This window comes from Equus przewalskii, chromosome 29 (assembly GCF_037783145.1).
Source record: "Equus przewalskii isolate Varuska chromosome 29, EquPr2, whole genome shotgun sequence".
Classification (NCBI taxonomy): Eukaryota; Metazoa; Chordata; class Mammalia; order Perissodactyla; family Equidae; genus Equus; species Equus przewalskii.
In genome coordinates this window covers 5180486-5189286 of record NC_091859.1, presented here as the reverse complement: position 1 = coordinate 5189286, position 8801 = coordinate 5180486, and the positions used below count along the sequence as shown (strand labels likewise).

The window sequence follows — 8801 nt, the reverse complement described above, 5'->3', positions numbered from 1 at the left end:
TCCTTTCATGTTCAGTTTGCATACAGAGAAGTTCTGCACTCAGTTCTTGAAGCTTTTAAAGTAAATAGCTCCTCTCTGATAATGCCCATAACTTTTTCCATTCCTTCCTTTTCCACTACTTTAATAGGGCATTACATCTTGCAGCAAGTTGTAAAGCTTTCACTTTTGTAAAGACTCCTTTAAACCTTAATTGAAAAAACATTTACAATCTTATTATGCTTGTCTAATTTATTGGTGCTTAACATTTTAGGCCTTGATGTGGGCAAATATATAACAACGCCACTGTCAGCTATTTACATATTAATGAAGAAGATTAGTACTAACAAAGGTCACAGTGATGGTATCCTTATAGAAAACTCATTAGGTTTTCCTTACATCTTTAAGAATATCCTTTTATCTTCTCCAGATTCCAAGAATTCCCCTGTTGTAACACACATTTTAACTTTGTTTTTCACTAACGATTCCACCTCCAATTCCAGTGTGTGGGGGTTTTCCCAACATCACTGAGCGATCCTCCAACACCGGCAGGGTGTCCTCTCCAACTGGAGATGGCATCGGACCACAGGCTAAGTGCTCAGTCCTACAAAACTGCCCCTGCCCCGGCTCCAGTTGCCAATCGCAAGCCCAGGTTGTCACCTGAGCTTCTGTGCTATAGATTGGAGGTTGCAATGACCCTCTCCTTAAGTTCGATTAATTTGCTAGAGCGGTTAACAGAACTCAGAGAAACATTTTACTTACTAGATTACCAGTTTATTATAAAAGAATGTAACTCAGGAACAGCCAGATGGAAGAGACGCGTAGGGCAAGGTATGGGGAAAGGACTCAGAGCTTCCACGTCCTCTGAGCACGCCACTCTCCCTGAATCTCCACATGTTCACCAACCCTAGAAGCTCTCCGAACCCTCTCCTTTTGGTTTTTTTATGGAGGCTTCATTACACAGGCATGATTGATTAAATCATTGATCACTGGTGACTGAACTCAATCTCCAGCTCCTCTCCCCTCCCAGGAGGTCGGTGGCAATGCGACTGAAAGTTCCAACCCTCTAAATCACTTGGTGGCTCCGCTGGAAGCCAGCCCCCCTCCTTCCCTTACTTAGGGGCTTTCCAAAAGTCTCCTCATTAACATGGCAAAAGGCACCTTTATCTTGTCATTTAGCAAATTCCAAGAGTTTTAGGAGCACTATGCTGCTAATGGAAATGGGGACAAAGACCAAATATATATTTTGTATTATAAATCATAATATCACGTTCACCCATTAAACTAATTACAATAAAAGATTGAGGGGCCGGCCCCATGGCCACATGGCTGAGTTCACGTGCTCTGCTTCGGTGGCCCAGGGTTTTGCTGGTTCGGATCCTGGGCGCAGACACGGCACTGCTGGTCAGGCCACGTTGAGGCAGCGTCCCACATGCCACAACTAGAAGGACCTGCAACTAAGATATACAACTATGCATTGGGGGGATTAGGGGAGAAAAAGCAGAAAAACAACAACAACAGCAAATCAATGAAAGATTGAAAAATGGACAAACGACAAAAAGTCAATATCTTCTCTTTAATCCTCCGGCTCCCAACTGCCTCTTCTGCTCTTTTGTAGCACCCTGCCTGTATTTCTCTTGACATACTTCATACACTCTTCTTGCCTCATCCTGTAGTTATTTATTTACATGCCTTATCTCTCATCCTATACTGTTGTTACTTCTTTTAAGGAAAAGGACCATGTCTCGTTCTTTCTCTCTAGTGCTTTCCAAATAATATGAGCACAGTAAAAAATACTGATTCAAACTCTTTTATTTTAGCTACAAATGTTTCTGAAAATATCAAACTACATGAAAACATATTCTCTTAAACTGCCAAAATATCCATTCTTCCAATAACAATGAAAATTCATAATCCACTGGGGTAGCAAATCATAAATAAACCATTGCAGTGCCAAGCACCGAACTATGTTTATGAAGTAATGTATGAATGTAGGACTAGAGAGAGTGACTAGCTCATCTTGGAAAATTCAAAGACAGCTGGACAAAGGAACTGACATTTAAGATTTTAAGTTGAAGAGATGGGGAAAGATTTCTGGGCATAGAAAACAGCATAAGAAAATGCAACGAATTGTGTCTTGGGCAACAGACATTTAGGAAAAACGAAAACCTCAGAGTGGTAAGAGCCTTCTCATTTGTCTTCAACACTTCAACCAATAACCATTGAGTGGCATTTTGTTGGGTAAAATCAAGATACAATTAGAAAAGCATGGGTTTATTCTCGAGAAGCTAAAAATCTACTAAAAACTCTTGAATTCAAATGGGAATCTTCCATTCCACTAAACCCTCATGTTTCCATATTTATTGCTTACTCATATATTTAATTGAGTATGCGTTCTCTGGTGAAGAAAGATATTTGACCAGCAGCTGAAGGACTTCCCACATCTAGAGCATTCCTTCTCTCTTCTTTCCAGCATGAATTCTCTGGTGTCACATAAAGTGTGAACTAAAATCGAAGGTTTTCCCACACTCATTACACTCATAATATTTCACTCCTGTATGGTTTCCACACTTAAGACCTGATTTTTGACTGAAAGAGTTTTCCACTCTCATTATATGAATGTGGTTACTGCCCAGTATGACTCCTTGGTATATAATTTGAACCAACAAAGAATGAATATGAAAAGAGGCATTGCGGGGGTTATGTTTGCTGGGGAGACTTACTGTGACTCAGGGTTTCTTGGTTCCTTCGATGTCCTGTTTGTTCACTGTGGTGCTCTGGTCCTTGCACTAGTCACTCTCGCCCAGGAACCTGCAAAAATCACGATGGTACTAAACTGAAGTCCAATACAGTTTGTGGAGAGGCTTTGATGTCTCTTTCTCTCAGCCATTGTGGTCCCTTCCATGGCTTAGAGCTTGATGACCAGAGCACAGGTTTGCTGTCAGCCTCCACTTGCATCCAGCCAGTTCTGGTGCCCTTATGCAAGGCACGATCCTGTGCCTCCACCCACCACGTCCTTGAAAGTGTCTGGGGAAGGAGGCCTTTGAGCATCATCTGCGTCCACTTACTAAAAAGTCCACGAAATCAGCACTGAATATGCTCAAGAAGAAGGACTTTTCAAAACTCAACCTCTCCTAAGTTAATTAAAAATCGATGGACATTGCTGATGCCAACACAGACAGAAACTATCATCCAGTGATATTCTAAAATAAGTGTTTTCAGCCCACAGTTTCTATTGTCCCTGTAATATTCTGGTCTTCCACACTAGTCCTGCTTTCTAGATTCTAGGGTATAGGACTTAAAAAAAAAAAGACATCTGGGAGTTGACTGAAGATAATGAAGACCTCAAAAGTAATTTTGGCACATTAGGTGTCTGAATAAAAGAAAATGGAACATTAGATAGTCAATATCATCTTTTTTGGACTCTGCTGCACTGACCTAGGACACAAAACTCAAGCTTCTGACCTTCCTGCGATGGGCCAATATGTGCGGGCCACGTTACTCCTTAGGGCGCCCTCTGCTGAAGGCCGCACTGTTTAAGACTCGCCAGCAGGAAGGAATTTAGCGCACAGGCCGCGCTGGCGGCTTTTTCTCCCTGCTGATAGCTTATGCTTCTGTGCAAACTTGAAAGAGTAATGTCTAGTCCTGATGCCTTCTTGGCATATCTCTGATTATAGGGCACCATCTCCAGGGGGAGTTTTTATCTTAGAAGAACTACCTGATCCAGTTTTCCAGGCTCATCAAATCACACACACAACTGCACGGGACCTTGGGTTGCCCTGCATATAAAACTAAGTACAAAGGAATTTTCTGGTAAAGGAATCAATTGAAAAATACAAACCATTAGCAAATAGTCCATAAAGGATTACTATAGATTCTTGGATACTTGCTTCTAGACCTAGGGAACGTGTAGGGTGAGGCCCAGGAATCTGTTATTTTTAAGATGTTCCCTGGTGATTCTAATAGAGACAGACCATGAGAACCACCAGATAAAAGCTGCCTAGCAACCTAGTCTGGACATTTCCTTATTGGTCATTCATTCAAGAAACATTTGTGTCCTCACTGAGTTTACATTCTAATGGTAGGGGGAGCAAGCAATAACAAATAAGTAAATAACCATACAACCAGGATACAGAACACATGGTGTGAAGTTAGTTCCATGTACACAAATATGGTAGGATACGAAGGCAAAGGGCTGAGAGAGAGGGAACACTGCTATTTTAGATAGGGTGGTCAGGAAACCTCTCTGATGTGACGTCATTTGAGCAGAAACCTGGAAGAAGTGAGAGACCAGCCACGTGTATATCTGACAGAAGAATAATCCAGATTGAGAAAACAGAAAATGCAAAGGTCCTGAGGCCAGTGTGGCCTGAGAGGAGTGAGGGGGCAAGATGATGAGGGCCTTACACATGATAGTAAATTCTTTGGCTTTTCTTACCACAGAGCAGTGACATGACCTAACTTACTTTGTAAAGGAGGCGTCCAAGAGAAACGATCGTATGAGTCAAAAAACTCAGTGAACTTACCATTCTATTTACGAGCACGCACTTAAGGGTAGCTATTATTACTAGTGCTATTTTGTCTACGTTGGCTGACTATTCCACAAATTAGAATATTGGTCAATGTTGAGGAGAATGTTTGCTCATATAGTATGAATCGTGTATAATTGATTATTGGTCTCATTTAAACAATGAGGCAAACACAGGAAGTAATTTGGTGAAAAATCCCTGGGCTGGGGATCAATTAATGTAAATTCTAGTTTCAGCTTTGCCACCAATGGTTACAGTTTTGTGGGCCTCAACTTCCTTAGCTTAAACTAGATGCTTGCAGCAGCTCTTTTCAGCAGTAAAATGATGCCCACAGTCAGGTACAACTTCATTATTGACGTCCTGAGCCTCTGTCTTTATCACTCACAGGCGACTTCCTCCCAGAAAGTGCAGTTGCAATAGAAGACACACATGGCATACCTTGGAATCTTTCCGTAGTGACCGAAATATGAGATACTGATTTGGTACTCCAGCAGTAGATGTTTTTCCCATAAAGATCTGTTGGCCATGTAAAAACACTTGCCAAATATAAAAGGGACAAGTGTTACATGCCTTTTCTCAAAACTGACGAAAAACGGAACACTGCATTCTCCCAAAAGAAAATGCAGCCAATTTACCTCCCTATAAGCAGAAATAATGAGTAAAGAGTAACGAGACCTCCTGAAGCCTTACCAAAGACACAAGGAAATATGGAAGAGCTCAGAAAAGTCGCTGCTTCAGGTCAGGGACGCTGTGTGGTAAGCTCATGGTAGTCGCCATGTCGCTCCTTAGAGGGCTGGCAACGAGTATTTCCTGCTGGGTTTCTTTCTCCCTTTGCATGTTTATGGCTATTTCGATCCACAATGAATATGTTTATGCACATTTTTCTTTTTTAAAATGGTCCTGTCTGTTAGCCAGCTCCTCTGACCAGCTTCGGGCAGAACTTGGGTGGAATGGCTCTCGAGCTCCTGACCGCCCTTTGTACAGGAAACGAGGCTCCACCTGGGTCACCCTCCAGCCCTGGCCTCCTTCCTTCCTCGACCCAAAGCTGATTTCATAGAAACAGAACAGAATGGGGGCTGCCTGGGGCTGCAGGGACGGGAAATGAGGTGACGTAGGTCAAAGGAACAAATTTTCAGTTGAGGAAGAATAAGTTCTGTGGATCTATTATATAGCCTGGAGACTACAGTTAGTAATATGGCATCGTATCCTTGAAATTGCTGAGAGTAGATCTTAGCATTCTTGCCACACACACACACAAAGAATTAGCTGCTTTAACTATGTGAGGCGACCAATGTGTTAATTATCTTGCTCTTGGTAACCATTCTACAATGTATATGTACATCAAATCATCACGTTGTTTGCTTTAAAAGTATACAATTATATGTGTCAATTACTTCTCAATAAAGTTAAAAACCCTGCAGAGGCAAGAATATAATTGCAGTCGTTTGACGCTTTGGTGTGAACTTAATAGGCTACATTTCCTGAGTGTCTGTATCTTATTATCTTAGCTTCATTATTCCTTGCAGAAATGAAAACTTTGCCTTTGTGGTGATGACCTCTTCTCAAATTCCAGGCATCAGGAAGGTTTGTACGGTGAATCGTTTAAAATTTTCTTCTGACCTTTGTGTATGGGAGGAGATGGGTCATCATCTTGACACAGCCCAGCACAGCCCAGCCCCTCCGGTGCTAAACCTGGGAGCAGAGGCTCGATGGCCCCACATCTGGGCAGAGTTTACTTTTATTCCCTCCTGCATGTTTGGTGAGGACATTTCTGCAGAGAACAAGTCATTAGGATCTTAGAAAGTAGGAAGTGAAATTCATCCACACTGGAGGCAGCTTGTTTCTCCTGCCCCAGACGCTTCCTAGGCCCAACCACCTCAGGATACAGTCTCTCCAGGGAGTAGGGACGAGCTTCCTCAGCGGAGACTGAGGCAAACAGACCTCTCAGTACACAGACGGGAGCAGAGGGGTGCTGGGACCAGATGCAGACTGCGGACAACCTTACACAACTGGGGGATCCTCTTTAAGAAAAAGAATACACAATTATGAATGAAACATTAGCTACATGAGCAAATATCTACTTACAAAGGGAAAAGAAATCACAACACATCACAAACCTTAAAAGCTGATAAATACCACAAATATTACAAAATCAAGAAAAATCTTAATATTCTCATCAATCCTCTGGTTGACACACCTCTGTTATTCTTTCTACCTCTTTTTGACTGCGTGTTCTTTAGCCACCTCTTCATAAGATAATTTCATATTTTCCAACTGGAGAGAATTGAAAAGCAATTTGATCTTTCCTCCAATATGGTTGGGCAAAGCTTGTTTTTTACTATAGTTTAGGAAACTTTCTTTCCGTTTTATAATCCTTTTTAGTAAGATTGTGTTAATTTTTAGGACTGTTGTCAAACTCGGGAAAACCTCTGAGTTTCTTTCGTGTGTGAGCCGTAGGCTTGTCGGGTCATGTAAGTTTTCTCGAGAAATGACTCATTTTAAGTGCTCTTTACGTTGATGGCAGCTGTTAACCAGTCTGGTATTCACCTTCTCGCCTTGGTTGTGTGAAATGAGTTTTGTGTTATTTTCAAAGATATCAGTATTTCATGCTGTATCAGTCTGGGTCCAATCAGAAGAGAAAACCACACAGTGACTCAATAGAAAAAGTTTAATCAAAAGACACAAGGAGAATAAACTAAAAGGAATGTAGAATATAGAAATGCAGCCCCTGCCTTGGGGAGTGAGACAGAGCACCCAGACCCCTCACCCCGGCAGGACTGAGCACAGATGTTGTGAGGCTGTGACTCCCTGAAAGGCAGAGAAGTGGCAGTGACACCCCTGATGGAACTTGCTGGAACTCTGCCCCACAGAGTGCTGGTGAGAGCTGATCAGGGTGTTCCCTGCTCTTAGTTAATATCAGCCCTGACATTGGTTACCCTACAGTGAACCCAGCATATATGGGTTAAAATTAAAGGCGCATATTCCCAGGTCCCTGGGCCTTTAGTTACACTCATGTGTAAATATCTGTTTCTTTAACCCCCGACTCCCTGACTCTTTCAACCAAATAGAAGTCACAAATTGTTAAAGACCAGATGACCAGGGATAAGGAAGAACAGCAAAATTAATGGGAATTGTTCTGACGTTGAGAGGCAAATGATAACAAAATTTTTTTCAGAGTATAACAAAAGCAGTAACTCAAAAAAGGAAGAAATAAGACTCTTGGAGGTGTGATACTCTAATTAAGAGGAGTTGATCACACAAAGAAAGAGTTAAATTTATCACTGATTGACACATGCATGCTTACTGGTGTGCTGCGACTTGGTTTCTTTTTGTTTGTTTTTTGAGGAAGATTAGCCCTGAGCTAACTATTGCCAATCCTCTTTTTGCTGAGGAAGACTGGCCCTGAGCTGACATCCATGCCCATCTTCCTCTGCTTTATATGTGGGACGCCCACCAGAGCATGGCTTGATGAGCGGTGCCATGTCTGCACCCGGGATCCAAACTGGCGAACCCCAGGCCACAGAAGCGTAACATTCGCATTTAACCATTGCGCCACCGGGCCGGCCCCTGACATTTGTTTATTATCTGACACACACATCCCATGGAAGGAGAGCTCCACAAGGAAGAACCTCGTGTAATTGTTCATGCTGCGTCCCAGTCCCGAGAAGAGCGCCCGGCACGCAGTACACTCGGTAGGTCTGTTGAGTGAATGAATGAAAGTTTGGAATTTCATGCTTTTGAACTTGCCATTGTTGTTTCTTCTCAATGAGTGTAGGATATTCCCACTGGTCCTAGGAACACTGTCACACTTTCCCCACGTGAACCTCCCTCTTATTCAGGTCACACACTGACAAGGGAGGAGAAGCAAACATATTACCTTCATCTCCACCTCAAAAAGCCATAAGGTTTTTAATATGAAACATCATAAACCAAGATTTTAAAATTTACATGTCAATTGAATTAAATTTCACTTAAACTTTTCATTAGATTTCAATTAACAATGTTGTATGTTGATCAGAATCTAAGATTTGGATGAATATCTTTAGGCAAAAACATAAAAGATAACTGACAGAAAATACAATAAACATAAAAATCCAAAATTATTGTAGTCCCTTGAAAGTCGAAAGTGGTTTTTTGTTTTGTTTCAGTGTATCAATGTCTGTGCTGCTCATTATAGCGGATGAAGGTTCAAGAAGCTGAAGTTTGATGAAAGATCTTGACAAGTCTCCTAATTTGCTCTCTTAGATGCATACGTTGATTACAGAGACACATAACATAAATTATTAGATCCTGTCT

At 41.8% G+C, this 8801-nt stretch overlaps 1 long non-coding RNA gene across 2 annotated transcripts; it reads right to left on the bottom strand.

Annotated features, from left to right (window-relative positions):
- Positions 1-733: 733 nt before the first annotated feature.
- On the bottom strand, positions 734-5303 carry LOC139080316 (uncharacterized). 2 transcript variants are annotated; one of them, XR_011534744.1, is made up of 3 exons: positions 5196-5303; positions 2700-2787; positions 734-1433 (listed from the first exon to the last, which is right to left on the bottom strand). It is a non-coding gene; the product is annotated as an uncharacterized lncRNA (long non-coding RNA). The 2 variants fall into 2 exon arrangements; XR_011534745.1 differs by having other exon boundaries at positions 734-1446; positions 5196-5297.
- Between the last annotated feature and the right edge of the window lie 3498 nt (positions 5304-8801).